This window comes from Ciconia boyciana, chromosome 6, assembly GCF_034638445.1.
Source record: "Ciconia boyciana chromosome 6, ASM3463844v1, whole genome shotgun sequence".
Classification (NCBI taxonomy): Eukaryota; Metazoa; Chordata; class Aves; order Ciconiiformes; family Ciconiidae; genus Ciconia; species Ciconia boyciana.
In genome coordinates this window covers 55,299,788-55,321,123 of record NC_132939.1, presented here as the reverse complement: position 1 = coordinate 55,321,123, position 21,336 = coordinate 55,299,788, and the positions used below count along the sequence as shown (strand labels likewise).

Genomic DNA, 21,336 nt, shown 5'->3' with positions numbered 1-21,336 from the left:
CAGAAAAAGGAATTTGAGTGAAAACCGAGGGGGAATAAGTTTTTGAATATGCTTGCCCTGAAAAGGGGTAGTAACAAAGCTAATCATAACTTCAAGTCCAGAAAAAGTGGAGCAGATTTGGTACTTGGCTGGGCTTCCCTTAACACTTCTGCTAGAGTCCAGGTGCAGGATCTGTTCCTTAGAGGAAATCCCCATGTCAGTGGACACAGGCAGCACTGACATGTAAGTGAGTTTTATTTTTCTCATAGCTGTGATTATGTCCTTCCTTATTGTAGAACATGAACAATACTTTCATTTTGGTGAGTAAAATAACCAAGGACCTTCCATATGTTATGAAAACAGTATCATTTACTTTGCAGCTTAACCACCTCCACGTACCTAGGTTATATTCTTTTTTTTAACATTACTTTTTTACATATATATATTTTATTGGACACCTCATGCTAACTCTTAAATTGAAGTAATTTTCTTCTGTTAACTTGAAAATTTCCTGTAGTTTCGGGTTCCTGTCCAGCTCCCACCGAAGTCACTGGGAAGACATCCACTTGGGCTCTGTAATTTGTGTGTATCTGAACTTAACACAAAAGTCCTTCAGATATAAGAAGTGTAAATTCCAGACGTCAAGTAAAAGTTGAGAAATGCAGTGATGTGCAAAGGCAGCCTTTTCTGTTTTGTTTCTATTTTTGAGGCTCTTAAGTAAAAAGGGTGGCATTTTTGCCAGCTACCTACTTTTGAGATAGCCCACCTATCATGGTGAATATCCAATTGCTTGCTCCATTTTCTTTTGCCAGGTGGGCAAGATTTAGGGGGGGAGGGATGAGGGCAATCTTCCTCACAGCTTTTATTAACATCTAGGATGCTTCAGCTAACTTCAGGCATGTGCTCTGCAGATAGCTGCATCTGGGCTAACTCCCACCCATTTCTTCTGCTTTCAGTGGAGCCACGTCAGCAGCCGCAGGGCACCGTTCGGTTTTCCTGCCCTTAGATCACCCTTTCAGCCTGAGGTGAGTTGGATGAGAGAGAGGCCCCTTCCTCCCCACCCAGGGCTGGCAGTCAGCTGGTAAGATGGATCCCACACTGTAGCTTGAAGCTGGAAATGTTCGTTCAGGGAAAGCGATGGGGCAAGGAGGAGATTTCATCTAGCTGCACGACGGCCAGTGAGTCACTAGTTACTCCAGGGTCATGCTCATCTCTTGCCAAGGTGAGGATGATCCCCTTTTTATTGCCAGTTGGCCTGAAGCAGGGGAGTGAGTATGAACTGTTGCAGCTGTTCCAGCGTTTGTAATAAAATGATGCCAGGTTTGCAGACTTCACTCACCTAACTTTGAAGCACTGAGCTACAGGAGGGGAATCTGGGATCACCAGTCCAGTCTTCAACTATATATTCCTTTAAGAAAGTAGTTTCCACAGAAGTACTTGAGTGGCGTTTTGCCATCAATTTTAGGGTAAGGCTTTTAACTTTGTTTTATAAATGAGAATCTAAGTAACATAGAGGAGCAGTGCAATGGTTGTAAGAGTTGCCTATTGCACAACTACTAGCGTTAGCACAAGCGTCAGTGAACACAAGATATCATTAAGCATAGATATCTGCTTCCATGTTCTTATACCACAGCTGGCTACACCAGCCTTTTTTGCTTTCATGTATTCACTCTCCAGTCTCCTGAATTTAGGCAAGACCCTGGTGTCAGAACAAAACCCTCCCTGCATTCAGTCAAGCCTCAGTATCTTGATAGCTAAGATCTGCACTATTCTCACACATCTATAGCAATTAATAGTATTTTGCAGCACCAATTTTAACTTAAGAAATTATTGCTTTCAGGGTGATTCTAGCTGGAATAGCAGGGCATTATGTTCCTGCCAGCAACACTCATCACCTTCCTCCCAGCTTTACATAGTACATGTGCTCCAGGCAAAAGAGATCTCATTATACAAACAAGCATGGCACAGGCAGCCGTACTCCTTGTCTCGCCAACTGGCTGCTGTGCAGGGCTGTGCCAGCAAAAAGCTCACTTAAAGGCAAAAGTTCCCAGGACTCAGCCTCAGCAACGGTGTTGAAGTTGCTGGTGGTGGAGATGGGAAGGTGGGAGATGTAGTAACCATTTTTTCCTCGACTAAATGCCTTTGCTGGTCTTTAAAAAGTTGCCCTTTCTGTGGAATGCATCAGCTAGAAGGGTTCCTGCACTGAGCACCAAGCACTGCCTGCTGTGGAGGGCTAAATTCCCAAAGAGTGCTGCTGTCCCAAGCAGGTACAGCAAGGCAGAGGAGAAGGGCGATTCAGAACTTCCTGACGCACCTTGCAGAGCTGAATCAAGCACACATCCATGTGCATTGCAAGGGTACTCCTTATTTTACTTAATGTTTGGTTGCAAGCCACTGAATTAGTGTAAAATAACCATACGGCAACCTCTGTGGAAGATTTCTTGTAAAGTAATGTTGGTTTATTGGCAGTTTAGGTAAGGTGAAGGGTTACTTAATGCAGCAGCTAAATAAATCATAACAGAGCCTATGACACATGGGCTGTAGGAACTAAACTAAACATGAGTATATAATCTATGCTAGATATATAGCAGCTGCTTTTTGTATAGGATATGGTGTGTTGATGTGTGTCAGAAAATCCCAGAAACAGCAGTGACTGAGGCAAGGAGTGATGGGGAACCTGCATAAGCACCTGAGATATATCAACAAATAGAGAAAGCTGTAGGCTGGAAATATTTTGGAAGAAATGCCAAGATGCAGAGACACCTCAAATATAGAGAGGAAAGGGAACAGACCTGGGCAACTCGGCTCTTAAATCAGCTCCCCAGAAAGGGGTGAGCATCATGGAGGAGTGCTGGGCAATGGTGGAAACGGGCAGAGCCAAAGTTCACTTATTCCAGCATCAGGTTTTAAGATGACAGTGGAACACGTGGGAGGGACTGAGAAGAAGACACCAACTGAAGCAGAGCCTTACAAGAAGCAGAGGACGAGCTTGGCTGCCAGGTACTGCAGAAGTCACTTAGCAGTTTTTGCCACTTCCAACAAAGTTGAAGCCTCAAGTATCCCTGAACTTAGTTCTCTGAGGTCCAAAACAAGTCCTGTGGTCCAGGGGCCATCTTGCCCTGAACGTTGCCTCCTCCTGCAACAGTTTAGAGCTTATGACTCTTTGCAGGTCACCCCTGTGAGGACTCCATGTCTTAACTGCAATAGCGTAAACTCCGCTTTGCTTCCAAAGCAGGCTTGTGGTGAGAAGAGCTGTGGTCTCTCCGCTGTGCCAACAGTAAAGGTACAGTTTCTGTGCCAGCCATGCCACAGACAGCAGGCACGGTAGGGTTGTGTTTGATAGGTGGGAAACTGGTTTTGCTGTTAGAGATAAGACTGTAGTTGTGTCCTTCTGGCATCACTCAGCTTAAAATCCCCTGCTGTTTTTTCACCTTGTTGTGATTGCTCACATGGAGAGCTACATTTGCTCATCCCCTACATTGGCACAGTCTTCTGTCTTTTTTGAAAAAGCATCTCTGCCCTGAGCCTTCACCAAGATAACACGTCTCAAACTAGAGAGAAGCAATTGCAGCTTAGGGTTTCAGTTGTCTGGTTGAAGTCTAATAGGCAGGAGTAAGCCCATCGGTGGTGATTTTCAGGGGACAGTTTTAAGCTTTCAACTGATTTTCTTGTAAAGCTAAATCTAACCTGATGTTCAGAAGTTGATTCCTCACTGTGATCAAAGAGGTTCTGAGAAGGTCCTGAGTGAGACCAGACTGGAGAGATTTGGGGCTGACGTGAAGCCACAGGAGACTACTTTGGCAACTATGGCAAGTATGAAGAAGCAGATGAAGGTCCGACTGCAGTCAACTGAGGAACACAAACATTTTTCAGTGGTGTAGGTAACAGCAGTCTTTGACGGCCAAGTTCTAACTGGGTCAATAGCCTAGCCATAAATCCATGCATCTGCCTGATTTTTCTCTAGTGTTGCATTATTTTTGGACAATTTCACCCAGCTGCCCCCCAAAGGGGTCTCTGGTCAGCGGGTTCCCATTGTCCCGTGGTTTTCTGGAAGCGCCGCTGGGGTTATCTTTGGGGAATCCGAGCAATGCAGCATGACGACACTGGAGATGGAGCCTTTGGCTCAACTCCCTCAGCAGCCAGGGGCTGCACCACAGGGAGGCTCACCCCATTCCCTGACCCACTGCCTGAGGGCTGGAGCCAAAGGCTGCAGCTTGGCCCCACGGTCAGGACTGCTCCCTGGTGACGGTTACCGCAAGGATACCCCGACTCAGCGCATGTCCTGCCACGGCCGCCTACGCACCTCCCTCGCCTGCGAGTGGGGTTATGCCTTTTATATTATTCTCCTGAGACTTTGATATAATTTTCTCTGCTCCCCATCCCCAACCATCTCTCTCGACTGTCAGTGTTTATAACCACTGTGCACAATTACTCTCCTCCCCTAACCCCCGCTCCACCCAGAGGCAGCTGTATTTCCACAGCGAATGAAGCAATTCCTGTATGTATGATTTTAAAGTGCTTCGGGACCCTTTGGGAGAGAAGGTGCTATTGTACAAGTACAAGATATTATTAAAACAGGAATCTGTGTAATGGGTGATAAATTTTGATACTGTATGTTTAATATAACATGACGGTTGTAAATCCAGTGAATTACCATAGGTATTTGCTGTGCAGTGTGTTTATGAATTGTTTGGGCAGGTGTTTTTCAAGTCCCAGTTTTTCACACAAAATGTGAATTATAGGACAGTTTAATAATATTCCTTACTAGACTCCAATATGCCACAATTAGCTGCAGAAATGTTATCGCTTGATGGCTGAGCTTGGTTGCTGATTAAGTTCATGTATAAGAAGGTAAACTGAAAAAGCAGCGCAAAGAGATCTGCAGAAGTAAACTTTTAGATCTGTCTTTGATCTCTTACAAGCGAATATCTTTTAAAGCTGCAGAAATCAATGGTTTTGGTATTGTCCAAGTGTATTTTACATGTGCTTCCATATCGGTTAGAAGCAGTTTATTTTGATTGCAATAATGAAATAGTTCTCTAAAAGTTTATATTCAATAGTTATACTATTAATATTTATTGATGTGAAGGGATATCTGTACTGCACATGTTATTTGAATCAAGCCTTGCTGGATAGTTTTTAAATCAAATCCAAAATAATGTAATTCAGGATTACATAGGGTCAGAATTTCTTATTTTTATTCTTTACTGATTTCCACATAAAAAAGACTTATAAGACCTTGAAAAAAAGTTTACCTTCTCTGAAGGAGGGAGAAGTGCTCTATTTCACTCTTCCATCTGCTTTTGTATGACGAGCTGAATCTCATCCTGAGCTGACATTACACCAAGCAGCCCAGCAGTAAACAATCTAAGGGTAGGGCCGGGTAAAGGTTGTAAAAGTTAGCGACTGAAGAACACCTCTTCTCCATCACTATAGGATTTTGTGAGTGTAAATTGGGCTGCCATTAGTTTTATTAAAGCCTATCACCGGTGCTCTTTGGGGTGTGGAGCCCTTTGCTTTTCACGTAGGCGCTTGCAGCTCAGGGGGGTTTGCCATGACTTACGCATCTCTGTAGCCGTTGGTGGCACCTTCCAGATGAGTGAGGCTCAGGGCCCTGTTTCGGACGTGCTGTGCTCCTACGGCTCCAGCTGACGTCCAGGGTGGCTGAAGATGCTGGGCATCACTGGCCGCCTCTCCAAGCCCCGTCGCACCGTGGCTCGTGCCTCCCTGAGTGCCCGGGAGCTCAGCACCGCCGGGATCAGGCCCATCGTTGAGCGTAGCTGGGTCTCACTAGCGCGACGTTACAAACTAGTAGCTCGGATGGAGGTTTACTTAAACATTTTCTTTCCACTTGACTGGCGCAAGGAAGGCGTTTGCAGCCCACCCCCCTCCCCACACTGTGCCTTGTGTATGTGTAAAAGCTGCCCTTGGCCCCAGATGATATGTTTGCATTTCATAATTAATGCTGAACTCGACTTGAGGCAGATACCAAAGGACAATTTTTTAAACAGATGTTGCAGGTCACTTATAAGTTATTTGTCAAATAAGTTTCAGAGCGCAAGCCGCTGCTTTTGCCATTGTAACCAAAGGCGTATGCTGTTCAGCAGCAGTAATTACAAAGCCAGGGCAACGCAGGGAAAATTCATCTTATTTAAAAGTGTTTTAGTGTCACCAAACAGCTTGCTATGCCATTAGGCAAGTTTTGCTAGACACGTTCAAGTTGAGGGTTTTAATTTGTTTGAAGTATTCTCTAAAACAGAATTATGTTGGAGTTTACATAAAATGAGAGAATGACATGAAAAGTTTTAACTTAAGCAGCAAAATATAAAGGCTAATCTTATTTAAAAGTAATATGTGTGTCTTGATTGAGTGCCCAGATACACTCAACTGGGACATTTTAGTGGAATCGGTTCTAAGCTGTTACACTGAGTTATACAGAGTAGGTTTTCCTGAGCTCACATCGCCAGACCTGAAATACTCTTGTGGCTGCATTTAATAAAGAAACGAAAGTCTTGGGTAAGGGGATATGATTTTTTATGACAGAAGGAATGCAAATAACTTTTAGTCTCATTGCCTAGACCGGGTTTGGTCTGATTTGATGGAGTTTAATAATGACTTATAACCTGTGCTGACAATGTGCAGACCTGCACAACGTCATTTAACTCATTTATTCTGCTTGCTGTAAAAACAAAGAGATGGCAAATAAATATATGGAAAGTTCATTGTTTGTCAGAGGGCCCAAGCCAAAAGTTTTCAGTGACCTTTTAAAATATGGTCCCAGGCTAGTACTAAAATGTCTGTCACTCAGCGCACACACTTGCACAATTTGGCCTTTTAACCCGTGCATCTTGTTTTTCTCTCTTTCAACTGGTTGTATGAATTTCAAATCAGCTGCAGCTATTTAAGTTTTTGCATTGGAGGATTACTGTAAATTGCAGTCTGACAATTACAATGTACAGCGCACAGGAGAGTTATTAATGGATAGGCCTACTGATGGCCTTTCAGCGCTGACGAGGGCCTGGTGTTCCTCACCCGTAATTAGATCCAGTGGTCGGGGTCTGCGCGGATGAGGCAGGGGAGGGGGTTGGCCGTGGAGCACCGCTTTATCAGAGGAAGATATCAATTGATCAGAGATAGTTACTATCGGCAACGTCTAAATCTCTAATTCACCTCCTTCTTAATGACTTGTATTGGCTTAAGAAGCTAAGTTACTTGACAGCACGGAGCTCGGCTGACAAAGCCGCGCAGGTGGTTTTAATAGAGGATTTCTGTTGCTTGAGATTTCACTAAAGACGGAGCAACAGTTCAACAGACACAACAGAGGCCAGTAAAACCCTGGTCTGCTGCTCTGCTCGCCGAGGATACCAGCGGGGCTCAGGCTGCAGCGAACCACCGCTCCCATTTACACCGCACTTTTTTCCTTTGCAAACCCCGCACAAAGATTTTCTCTGAGGTTTCAGTATTTATTTTAAGGAATGAATCTTATGTGGGCATAAATTATATTTGACAAATGAAAGCCCTTTGGGGGGGGATTTTTTTTTATTGCCCTTTGAAAAACATTTTCCAGAACATAATGTTCCTGAAAAATTAAAAATGCTTTTTAGGATGAAGAGAGAGTCCAATGCCCAGGAAGAACCAGTAAGCTTTGGAAAAGTTGAAGACAATGGTCATTTACCATCGATAAACCCAGAAAATAAACTGCAAGCCAAGTGCTTAGATTAGACACGGCATGATGAACCAAAATTTCAGCTTTTTAATGAAGTAACCCAAGAAGCAACAGTTTCGTGCTTAGATTATCACAGTGTAAATCCAATAAGAGATGGGCACCTAACTTGCCCAGGCGCTGCTGATCCAGCCCTGATCCTTTCTAGAAGGATTACAACCACCTGCTGGGAAGTTTTCCATGCAGTAAAGCTTGTAGCCAATCTGATGTTCACAGTATGTCCCAGAGGTTTTTTATTATTATTATTCAGATTATGTATACCCCTGGCGAGCATAGGTTTGAGTCTGTTAAGGCTTTTTTTGGGGTAAACATTTGTTTAAAATCTTGTTCCAATCTCTTAACACATATTGAAGTAAAATCTAATTGAGTAGATCACTGGCATAGGTGGAACTTTCTGTTGTTGTTCTTGAGGGAGAGCTCAACAGAAAAACAGGTCTGTGAGACTTTGCATTTTAGCCTTGAGTGGAAACATATTTATCAGTACAAAGCATGCTTTTTTAAGCTGTTCTGGAACTAGCAAAGCTGATGGACCTGTCTTCTGGTTTCACTACCAGATTTGTGACCTCACTCCCAATACCACTTCTGCGTTCATGTCACGGTTTCTCCTTCTGAGCACTAATTTGCCATTTGCACTTCCCCTGGACTTGCGACCTATTTCGGTAAGCTATGGCTTTGCAGCTCCTTGGTCAGGGACCACTGGCCTGAAGTGTTAAGAATAAATACACTGTGCACCTGTAGTGTGCTGTTATCTCAAGATCTCAAAGTGCCTTCAAAACTTGCTAATTATGGTTTCTAAAGCTCTGAGTGTTATCCCTGTCAGAGGAGAAAACAAACACAGAGGGAAATAAGTAACTCTCTCAAGAGCAATAAATAGTTAAATGGTTCATTGTGATTTGCCCAGACAAGGATACAGACTGAGCTAGAGCATGGATTGAAATCCTGATTCTTTGATGCTGATGGTGAGAGTCCCATTGGCTTCAATCTTGTCAGGAGCTCAACAGCACGTTTTTTGCTTTACATGAGGAGAGCACCCAGGAGCCCAAGTCACAGATTAGTTACCACATCATTATAAAGTTTCCTCATTAAAATGAGAGCTGTCATTTTGGAGCTGTCTGAGCTAGCTAGCTGGGGTGCCAGTGTCATCTTGACTTCAATGTGGATGTACCAGCAGAAGGCTGACTGGAAAATGGTACTAAGGTGGAGGGCTGCTTCTCTGTACTATGAAGCAAAGCAAAAGCATGGTGATAGCAGTCGTCTTCAACCTAAAATGTAGCTATTGGGCCATGGACAATGTGGGATGTCCACCAAGTCCTTTTTGGAACAGGTGTGTAGGTCAGCTGTTTGCTATAAAACATATTTTTATTTTATAGTTGCATGTGCTTATGCCCTTAGACTTCTGCTTTCTGTGTTTGAAGTTACCTTGAGCAGGGAAAGTTTCTTCACTCATGTTTGTAGAGTATCTTGGACAGTGAAAAGCTATCATTGATATCTTTGGATGCTATTATTTATTACGAATGAGTAGCGATGGTGGGGGCCCCAATGCACCACAGGAAAGGTATTTTCCTCCTATCCCTTGTCTTGTGTGAGCTGCCAGGTATTAGTTTTGGGGCAGGCCTGAGTCTCCACCGTGCTGTCTGCAACTATATGCCAAATAGGCAAAAGTTAAACTTCTCACTGAGGAAGACTTTGGCACTAAGAATCAAGCACAAACCTTTCCCTTCCTGTAAGTCTGTCTTTTTTATCATTTAATTTTCTTTTAAGCATGGATTGGAATGTTTCAATTACTTTGTTTTACTTTACCTGTGTTCAAGGACTTGCCGAAAGAATTGTTTTGGATGCAAAGAGCAAACCTTGATCACTCAGCCCTCAAAGGTGACAGTTTTGGCATGTTTGGAGGTTTCAAAGCAGGGGGGCCACTCATAAAAAGGGGAACCTCTGCTGACTCAGTTGAGCTCTGTTCATTTACACAGAGAAGATAGGGCCCAACGGTTTGCTCTATAATGGTTTCCATAAGAGACATCTCAGCTTGGTCCCTGTAATAGTCTGTGTGGTGTGAATAACCACCAAGCTGTTAGCAATTTTGAGCAAGCCTGTTAGCACCATGATCTGATCAGCTGAGTTTCACAGAGAGACGTTGCCGAGCCATTCTGTCGCTCAGCCGCATCGCTCCTGCAGTTCGCGTCTTCCTTCAGGGAGTGTAACACGAGGGCTTGCTGGTACTAGGTAACTCTTCCCCCTTTTTCTTGTGCTGCCCTATGACGATTGTGCTCCACCATGTAGTACTTCAAACATGCTTATTAAATTCAATGACTTTGAAGATAGTTGCTTTCCTGCCTAATGCCCATTAGCTAATGATATTGGGCTACCAACGAGGGTACATGGTAGGTGACCTTATTCTACCACTGTGCCCCTGAAACAAGACCAAAATATGATTTTTGTGCATTGGAGTGTGTATCTATACTTCATTCTTCTTCCCCAGGTAAAAAAGTTCACTGATTTAATCTTTAGTTTGTATATATATATACACGCTATATATATGTGTATATAACTTGCTCATATATGACTGGCACGTCAAGCCATCTGATGACAAAACAAAGAAAACAACCAGCTCCACAGCTTCTGATGCGACGCACTGCTGCAAAAGGCATTATCATGAATAACTGGCTTCTGTCTTAGTGGTGCCTTCATCTTTTTATTCCTTTTTAAAACAAAGTCTGTTTTGACTGCTTTGCTATACTGTTAACAGACAGATACACTCAAAATGTTGGCAGTTATGTTCAAGGCTGGATTAATATAGGTTTGTTATTTTACTAGCATATCCAAAGGCAAATACTTCTACTGGACTCCACCCTTCAGCTGTGAAGCAGGTTGTAAATCAGTCCCTTTTTTGTTGTTTTTAAAGTAGTTTAGGGGCTTTAAAATGGTATTTAACATTATTACAGTCTGCTTGAATATAGTACAATTTCTAGCTATTTCTTCTTTTTTATATCCACTTTTCTGCCACTCAGAAGCTTCTAAAGAAAACAATGCAGTCACTACTAATGCCAAGGTGTAGCAGAAGTGCTTATAATGTTCTTAATGACTGTTCTCCCCCAGGTATTTAGTTGCCATAATTTTTAGCCTGCTAAAACCCCCAACATTTACAGAGGGAAAGAATGAAGGCCAAATTTTCAGACTTTGTCCCTTTGTCTTTGAGGCTGGAATGGGTGAATTTGTCCTTTCTTCTTTCCCTAGGAAAGCTCCAGTAGGTGCACAGCCAGCTGTCCTTGTCCTTGTGCTGCCCTCCTTAATGTAGCACTAAGAATATGGAAAAAAATATTCTGTGTCTGGAAATAGGGAAGGAAATGGCTTCTGGGTCAGGAGCCAGCAGTTCTGATGCTAGCAGACATTCAGCCACATCCATCAAGCACTCTGTGACCTGTGAAAATTGTATCCTAAAATATCCTTGTTCATTTGTTTCTATTTTGAAATTGTGATCTCCACGTTTATTCTCTTTCCTCAAAGTCAGAGCACTGTAATCTGAATGCTGGAGGAAACTGTTGTTTGAGCTGATCTTCTTAGATTCTTGACTTATTCTAAAAATAGGGCCCTCCTATCCATTAAGATAAGACTGAAACATTGGTGACATTAAGCACGGCTAATAGCTTTGGTGTTCTGGTCTGCAAAAAACGTCCATCCTGTCTAGCAGGGACATTGCATTTGTTTGGTCTCTCAGACCTGGGTTAGAGGCTCCCGTCTATAAAGCATCACGTCCCGCCATGTCCTCGCCGCTGCTGTCCCCAGAGGGAGGGACCCAGTGAACATATGAAGTTTCAGAGCTCTTGTGATAAAGCTTGTGTACCCTGGAAGATAAATCTGCTTCTATCTCACCTTGTCCTCTTCTGATCATGTCCCTGAAACCCCCTGTGCTGTTCGTTTCTGTTTTCTTTGCAAGGGTCCCTTTATGTGGACTCCGGCTGGGTCTCACGTTCCCCTTCGCGTCCTGCCCCTTCGACCAGGCAGCGCAGGCGGGAGGAGCACAGCCTGTGCTGGGCAGCGCTTGGCCTCGCCTGTGGGCTGGCATCCGTGTGCAACGTGCTGCGCACACCCAGGGCTGCTGGCTCTGCCGGAAGCATGTTTAGAGCTTCCCAAATGTACGGACTAAAAGACGAAAACTTTACGATTTTTCAGTCCCTGTGAGCTAACCACTGTGTAGATTGACATCCAACCTTGCTTTCCTGCCCTCCCCGTCCTCCCAGTGCTGTGTTCCTGCCCCTCCCCCAGCACCAGCAGTGATGTTTGCAGGCTGCATGCTGAGCTGGGTGAGGCAACTATCCCCACTGCAGCCTGTCTTTGGGTATTTTTCGGTTTTATGGTCATGTCAGCTTTTAGTTGGATCAGGTTCCTCATCTGACCTACTGCGTAACTTCAGGAGCACTGGCATCAACACAAGGGAGAAGGCAGGGCTGCTGAAGGCAGAGGAAGCATGGGCTGACACCAGTCGTCACTTCCCCTGGTTGCGAGCCACTGCGAGACCTCCGGCCGTGCGCTCCCAACCCATGTCTTCCATCACACCAGCCATGGAGCATGACCAGGGCCAACTCCTGACCTGATGCTCAGGTCACTTGATGAGCTGATGTGTCTGTCTGCGGCCACGCAATCCCAGCACAAAGAAAGCGTCAGAAATGGATGATGATGGGTGGGAGAGGGAGAGCCGGGCCACTGCTCTCAGGAGCAGTCGGTGGCTGGGTCAGGCTAGGTGTGGTGTGAAACTGAGCCCGCGCGGAGGCACGGATCAAAGCACCATCTCAGTGCATTCATGTCAGACACAGCAAGCATTTAGCAATTTACTTCGGTGGTGAGATAGAAGAAGTTCACTTAATACTTCTGGAGGATATCAGTCTGTGTGCTGTGGCTCACTCCTGCTCACCTCCTCCCCCTCTGCTATGCGCACACACACACACAATGGCTTCTTTGTTGGCGTGGAAAAATGCTCCATGGGGAGCTGCACATCCCAGAATGCAGCTCTGTTTGCATCTCAAGTCATGATGGATCACTGCGGGGAACCTTAAATCTCTGCAGCTCTCAGATCTCTATCAAAAATGGGGGCAGCTGGGGTATGCTCTATTTAACGCAAACTACATGCATAGCTGGCTTCCCTACCACCTTGTCAATGCCACCCCCAGCTGCCAAGGTCTGAGAGCCCCTGAGTCTACTGAAACCAAAGGGAGGTGAGGATTTTCTTTGCCTTGGATGCAGGTTTTTTAAAGGGAACTTGGGAAATAATTAACACATAATTAACCTGTAGAACTTTCTGCCAGGAAGTATTACTGAGGCCAACCGCTCTGCAGGGTTAGGAATTTATATGAATAATAAGAGGTCCAAAGTGGAAAAGGTATCAGCCTTCAAAGTAGCGAGGACATCATTAACCAAAATGAGTTAAGGAGATGGTTTTCTTATGGATAAATTATTTCCTAGTGGTCTATTATGGGATGTCTTGCACCTTCCTGTGAAGCCTCTGGGAATAGGTACTGATGAAGACAGTAGAGCACTGGTCTGATCCACTCTGGCAAACATGTTTCTCATTAAATATTCAGTATTGCAGACGTTGTGCTCTAGAGCTAAAAGAGCAGCACTCGCCCTGGTTCCTACTGTGCTCCAGGAAATAATTGCTTGTTCAACTCATTTTAAAAATATATCTTATTTGATCCCAGACCTGTCACTCTTGTAGATTGCCATTATTTGAATGATTCATTGTCAGTTCATCTCACTGGCAAGTTGTTCATTAGAAATTAAAAAATACATATAAGAGGAAGCCAGTCTGTTTAGGGAGTGAACTACATAAGGGTGTGAGATAAAACTGTCAGAACAGGTCAGACTGAAAGGCCACCCTGCCCAAGATGCACCTTGGCAGTGGTCTATAGGTGTCTGAGGAAAGAATATAAGCAATGGAATAAGCATAGAGTTATCCTTCCTTGTAGAACATCTGATTGTGGCACTTCATGTCTTGTGGACTCCTGGAGCTTGACGCTGCATCCCCACCACAGGGCTTAATAGCCACTGAAGTTTTTTATTCCTTCTTGAACCCTATTTATATTTTGGCCTCCACTACATGCTGTGGCAATGACATCCAATATTGTAATTACACCCTGGGTGAGAAGGTGCCTCCTTTTGGTTGTTCTGAGCTTGCTTGGCCTGCTCCCATGGGGTGGACAAGAGTGACCAGTCATTTCCACAAGTTGTTATGGCCCCAGGGGCATCTCTTACACCTTCTGTCTCCTACCTCCTCCCAGCTTGTCATCCAGCAGATCCTGAGACATCTCAGAGCCTCTGGTTGCTCCCTTACTCCCCTCTTCCAAAGAAGAGCTGAAGCACCTCTTGTCAGATGGGCTCAGCAAGAGACACTGAGGCTTGGAAATATTTATCTCTGTTTTGCACCCTGTCCCCAAAGCAGTAGGTTTGACTTCCTTTTCTCCTTGCCCTTGCAACAAATCTAAGCTTTCACTTTCTACTTTCTCTGTAGCATTTGTGATTTTACACATTTCTACTGTATCTCCTTATCCTCTCCACCCCCAACACACTTAGTAATTCCTTTTCAAAGTACGTTTTCCACTGACTGGTTCCATGTATGAAAGTTCAATACATCCTTGTCTTTTACTGCCCTCAATGGACTTTTCTCCAATACGCTTGTTGCCTTTCCGTTTTGCAATTCTGCTGCATCCTGCTAGAGACTGAGCAGCCAAAACAGCATCAGGGATTCATGACGTGGGGGCACCGTGCATTTACACAGCAGGGAGGCGAGGACCGTGGTTGTGCTAACTCTAAGATCATGTTTGCTCTTTAGACCACTGTGAATCCCAGAGCTGATACTTTCAGAGGACAAACTGCAATGAGACCCAGTTCTATTTCCTAAACAGTTTTTGAGCCTGCTTAAGGAGCACAAATCCAGGAACAACTCCTTGAGACAACTCCTTGTGGGTATTTTCTCTCCACTGGGGAAATGAAAAATGGTTCTTCTAGCTTTTCGACAAGAATGAAACTATGGCCATATTGGATCAGACCAGAAGTGCATCTTGCCCACAGTCCTGTCTCTCTGATAGTGGCTTGTGGATGCTTAGGGAAAGAACCAGGTCTTATACTGCGATATTTTCTGTATGTATTTTCCATATTAGGCCAGTCTGTGGCTTGGAAGCTCCTTGGCCAGGAGGTTGCACCTGTTTTGGTTCTCGCAGTCCTTGGGGGACCTTTCTTCTGTTCACTTTCACATGGATTTTTGAATACCTTTTATTTCAGCCATTTATTAACCTTCAAGAGGAACTTGCCCTTATCCTTGAAGAGCCTAGGTCTAAGGAAAAGCAGGTAAGAACTCTTGGTTTCTGGCATTTTTTTCAAACTCTGGACTCATTCATCTGACAGCTATAATAGCCACTGGCATAATTTCTACGAAAAGTACCTTTTTCAAGTATAGTCTCCTTGTCCACTTGTCCATCCATATCAGAAACCCAAGGGGACCACCCTAGCTTGAAACTAGCAACCTCAGAGTGTTTGGAAACCACAGCGAGGCACACGGCTCTCGATGGGTTGTTCAGCCTTCTGCTGCCATGACTGCACTGTTATCAGTACCCAGCAAGCCAGATGAAAGCTAGCTCCGCTGTCTGCTCAAGTTGCAGTCACACCTTCGTGTTGCAGTGTAGACACCCCCTCTGTCTGAGAGTGTTACACTACATGAGTTCTTCCAGTTATAATAAATTTACAGTGAAATATTAAACACTGGCATATACAATTTTTTTGGCAAAAAGAAGCAAATGTTGGAATCTGAATTTAAAACTAATGCAACAAGTGAACATACAGATTTATGGGCTTAACAAACACATACAACTTTTGAGACATGCCTAGCAGACATCATGCTTTTAAAATGTCACAGTTCATGTAGCTGTCACTTCAAACACTAAGGAAACTGGCACTCCCAAAGTGCTAGCAAGCTCTGGCTGGACAGTAACAACACTCAGAGGTCTAAAATTAAAAACTGTCTAAGAAAATGTATAGCTTCTTAAAGACCTCAGTCTGAATGTTTTATACCACACTTCAGTTTGCAAAGAAATGATTGTCTGATCATCTAAATAGAAATGAGATGTTTCCACCACACCTTCGGTAGAGGAAACAGAGCTGTTTGTAACGGAGCAGCTTCCACGGGGAGCGTTATGAGCCCTGCTGATTGAAGAATGTCTTCTCCTCTGAGGTTTGCTTGCCTTTCTCTGGCAGATGTCTAACCAGTGATGCTGACGTGTTTTACGCAGTGGCCCATCTGAATGTCACTGATGAATAGGATGTATTCTAGTTCTGCAGTTATCAAAAGCCTCATTTCAGTTCACAAGTCAGATAATTTTTCTTTCTGTTACATTTTAGCAATGTCAGCTTGGAAATCTCATTGCAGCCTGTTTTGGCAAACGAGGTACACTGACCTAATTGAGACCTCTAGTATAAACAGACAAAACTCCCTGGGTTTTGAGACCTACTGCCCTTCTCCTCCTAACAGCAGCAGACAGACACCCCTATGGAAGCAGCTTTCTCCTGCTGAAATGCACCAACTCATTTGATAAATGAACCTTTTTCTTCTGGTGCTCCAGAAAGTTAAAATAAATATCAGAACCCAGAATACAAGAACACGTATTATAAATTCCAAGCAGACTTCACCCTTCGAAGAAACATGTTTATGTTTGAGTTTGGGAACTTAAAAATACAAATTTTCTGGTGGACTGAGACAGGAGAACTCTGGAGTGAATTTATTCTCTGCTAACAGGATATTCTGCTGATGCACAGCATTAAATAATCATAGATCAGGTTTTTAAAATGTTATTTTCCATATACCTGGGTGTAATTTTACAACCAGCCACTCCCTCCTCCTCATCCCAGAGACATACTGCTTGTATTGGATTTTCCTGTCCTTTCCCTTAGGGTTAGTTGTCAGCCAGATCAACTCCCCCGTCCAACTGACCTCACCCCCTCAAGTCCTGCTGTGAACACAGCGAGGGACAGGTACATGTGGCTGAGCATGAAGGAAAGAACATCTCATGTCCTTTCAGCTGCAGGCTCAATATTACCTTTTTCAAACCTCTGATGCAGCTGTTGGACACTAATTAGTGCACTGACTACCTCGTTCCACTGAATTCTTTGTTTCCCTTGATGGCTCCAGTCACGCTTCCAAGCCAAAGGTTTCTACTGGGTATGGTGGGACTTTGCACTTTGGCTTAATTAAAGCACCTAACAGAAGCACAGCTAAGTCTCATCTATAAACATGGAACCATGCTCAAAGCACATTAGGATGAACAGTTTTGGTGTAGTTTCCTCTTCTAAGAGGCATTCTTTTTGTGAGGCAAATGGAAATAAAACAGAAAGGAAAAGGAATATTCTTCCCTATGGGGATGAAGAAGAAAAATGAGGAAGTCCATTAAGGACTAAAGAAAAAAAGGCAAGAAAAGAAACAATTCCTCCATTGCCACCAAGGGACACAGCAAAAATGAGCGTTGTCTCTCACTGTTGATCAAGTTCCTTTTCTCGTCCTCCCTTAAAGAGTTGAAGACAGCAGCAAGAACCATGATGCCATTGCACTTCCCAGGTTTACTGATCTCCATTCTTTCTTCTACCAAACTGCCAGGCTCCTCAAAAAAGCCTTTTAGTTCATCAAAAGTTCAAGGATTGCTAGCTTGTACATAGAAGGACTGAAATAAGATATTTTAATTAAATTCCAGACTTCTTATTGAGTTAGAGTATTGTCACAACAGACTATTTTGTTTTGGAGATTTTTTTGTTATCATGCAGCACAAAACTAAGTAGGGCAAAAAGAAACTTCTTCAAGAAAATGAGGAAAAGAGGAGTCTCCAGTCTCTGGGTTATCAGATCCTTTTTGCTCAGAGTTTGTAACAGGTATGTGATAGGATACAATCAGTACCGTATGTTTTGAAAAATAGTAGACAAATACTTGCAAAAAAGTAGTTCTTGCTTTCATGGATAACTTTCTTCTCATTTGGACGGGCAAGGCTCCTTGCTTGTGACTGCAGCTGGAGCATTACTGCCCAAAACACGGTAGCAATTTTATCAACTGTGGACAAAATGTACACAATCCCAGCTGAACTCAAGGATTTGCCTTTCCTGAAGCAGTTAGCAGGAGAGCCCATCACAGGCTTTTTAACATCTTTCCAGTATTTAGGGCCACTTTTCTCAGACTGAGTCCCACGGTTGGATCCTTGGGAACACAGCTGCCAAAGACATGAATTCTCCATGTATGACCACACGTCCTGCATGTCCTTCCCCTTCCCAATGCATGTGTATCGCAAGCCTCCTGCTTCCAGCCGTGATGATTAGGTGTGTGGCTAGAGTTGACCGGCTAGTTGGGATGATTTCTTTAATTACTCCACTGGGAAGATTAAACTATTTCCCTAGCTGTGTCCAATGAGCTGGCCATGTATTTGACACCCTCTATTTACAAGGAGATGACAAGGCAAAACATTTGGTATCGGGTGTAATGGATGGATGGATTATGCAGAAATTTGGAGGTGGAGAAGCAACATATTTGAGAGCTACAAATGTGTAGATTGAAACCCTTGGATTAAAAGCCTATAAAAGATTTGAGTCCTTTTATTCTTGTGCTGCCCTAGATACCAAGACAACAGTGAAATGAAAGAGCGGCTTATTGAGAGCGCTTTGGGTTCCTGGAGTACCTTCCCACAGACCGAAGGGGTTTTCAAGCTGGCCTGAGGCGAGAAGGGAGACTTGTGAGGAGCAGGTCTCTAGCATGCCAGTGGCTGTTGTGGAGTCACATGCAGTTTCTGGAGGATCTGAAGTCTCTTCTGACAGCCCCATGGGGATCTGTGGTGGCTTGGCTGCTGGGTAGGTCAGGGTAGATGTTTGCACTGCACCTCCCAGCGTTGAGTTCTGTGCTCACATCAACACCCTCCCCCCCAAAAAGTGTACAAAATAAGCTGCTTCTTGCCAAAGTTTTTGTCTTTGACTAAGGGAATTAATAAGGAAGCCACAGAGAAGAAAGCCAGCTGCCTCGTGGGACAGCCTGGTATGGGCAAGCTGCATGGTGAAAACCTCTCCTCTGGGATGCCACACGTGTGCCTGGACATATCTAGCAGGGGACATGGCTGCCGTTACCCTCCACTCAGCAATGTACACTTGTCACCACATGGCATCACGTATTTAATATCTCACGAGACTTGTATGACTTCCAAGGCTTGTATGTCACAAATGAGATGAAATATTTTTCAAAGTGTAAAAAACCTACTTTAATCCCAGGGACAGCAGCCCTGGATTTTTACATTGCTTCTATCATATGTTTCTCCTGAGCCCAGAAAAAATCTGTGGTTTCTCTGGTTTGTCCATTAAGATCTTTCATGAACCCTTTAGTGGCCCACAGGCTGTCTAGCAGGGCTTGGTCCTGCTTCACCAGGTAGAGAGGCTGCAGGTCCTGCTGGATGTGTCTACTGATATTAATGCAGAAAGCTGCCCTCACTGTCTTGAGTTGTAAAGTTCTCCCATAATAAAAAAAATAGATTTATGGACAGGAGATGCTTGTGTGGTGTATCAGTAATAGCTTTCTCCTTGTAGAAATATATATTCAAAAAGATAGAGAAATGTTGACCTGTCAAAAAAATGATTGCAGCAGCTACCTATTATCTTTCAGGGAAAAAAACTGCTCATTTGTCACTGACCATCTTCCTTGATGTGGTTATCCCCAATTAGGCTAAAAGTGCCAGAATTACAATACAGTGTCTGCCAGTTTAGCTTTACAATGGCTTGATAATTATAGAGCAGGAAAATAGTATGTCTGGAAGGGTGTTAACTGAAGAGCAAGGGGCCATGTAAATAAACTTGGCAATGATATAGAAAGGCAAGAAAAAGACACTACTGGATAATAGCGTTATGGTGTGCAGGAGTTATTTACATGCAACCAGAGCTTGTCACAAATAATGAGAACTAGAGGAAAGCCCCTGCCCTTGCATGCCAGGCTTGCCATGGAACATCTTTGCCTCAAAAATGCAAACATGGGAGTTTAATTTGCTTTCTGTGTTGCACAATGCAGAAAATGAAAACTATGTCTTCTGACTGGGCCTAAAATGTGGTTGCGGTATCAGCCTTTACCTGCCAGCTCTCCAGGCAAGTTCCTCTTCAGAGGTCAATCAGCTCCAGAGAAGAGTGGGAAGGGGAATATGGTGCATGGGAACATGTTTTTTTGTAGAAACCATGGGGTTTGAGTGGTGAGGGAACTCCAAAGAGCTGTAAGGCCTCATGGTAAAAACCACAAGAGTTATCAACACTAGATACTACTCTGGCTTTCCCTTCATCATCAAATAGTGCTTACTGAAAGATTAGACAAAAATTCTATTGATTTCTGTGGATGTCACCAGAGACCTTTATGGCCTCAGAAGGTCTTCAGCCTCTTTTATGTGTAAAGAATACTAAATTGCAGCACAAAATCCCGAATCCTTCACCTACTTAAACTAGCAGCTTCTGCAAGACACTTGTAGGGTTTGTCTACATGTGAGCCTCATCTGCCCGTTTTCTGAAGTAGTTTAACCTTGTTCTGAACAAATGCAAGTTTTCGATGCTATGGCCTGTCTTAACCAGAAGTTATGGTTAGTGCAGCTCTATTAATTATTAGAAAAGTAGATTAGCATAGATACAACACTGTGCTAACACGACCCTATTGCTTTTAGCCTGCTCTGAGTGTGTGCAGAGTGAGCTAATGTTTGCCTGGAGAACACTGTGTAAATGTTCTTTTCCCTAAATTAAAAGGAAGGCTTGTACAACATCCAGCAGAAGGTCCTGCTCTGTGACAAGGTCTTTTATCTGCACTAAAAAATAAACAAGGATCTTATCCGTAGCTAATAAATATCTTCAGGATTTGGCCCATAGAAATGATAAATGGGATAGGTCTGTCGGATTAGGAGGTGTACATAAGATTTCTCAATTTTTTTCTAACTGTGGCTGTACATTAGGGGAGACACTATGCCAAAAACTACCCAGTATCATGATATCCAGTATACTGCATAATGCCACACTTTGTCAGTAGGGAAAAAAAAGAAAAAAGCTAACCTAAACAAACAATATTCCTTCTCCTCTGAATGAAGACATGTAAATTTTCACATGTCATGGTGACACAGAAAGCTTAAAAACTGGAAGCAAGCTCACTATTCAGGACTGAAGAGCAGGAGAGCAGGCAGCGGTTGCCCTGCATTTTTAAGTAAATCAATCACACGGATTATTTTTAAGTTACAGTCCTGATTTTGTGGGGCTACACTGCTGTTCTTGCACAGGGAGGATGAATACCACTGCCTATTGCCCCCTCTTTGGAATGACGTTGCTTCCCTGTGGTTTACCAGCAAACACTTTGACATGGGGAAAATAACGTTGTGCACAGTTTCACATTTTGTTTATTTCTTTTAATGCAATGTAGTGTCTGGGAATGAGAGGGGCAGAGAGCCTGTGTTCACAGCCAGCAGATGCCCCCTGGATTGCCAGTGGCCAGTCTGATTGGGTTCTCACCTACAGACAGTTCAGTAACATCCCATGTAGCATCCTGCGGTGTTAAATATCCTATGTGAGAAAAGGTCTACCACTCTCCTTAAGAGCCATTTCCCTGCTGAGTAAGT

The 21,336-nt window shown here is 43.7% G+C and overlaps 1 long non-coding RNA gene across 1 annotated transcript; it reads left to right on the top strand.

Annotated features, from left to right (window-relative positions):
- Positions 1-965: 965 nt before the first annotated feature.
- On the top strand, positions 966-18,404 carry LOC140653509 (uncharacterized). Its single transcript, XR_012043136.1, has 3 exons — positions 966-1,004; positions 14,975-15,040; positions 18,337-18,404. It is a non-coding gene; the product is annotated as an uncharacterized lncRNA (long non-coding RNA).
- Positions 18,405-21,336: the final 2,932 nt, after the last annotated feature.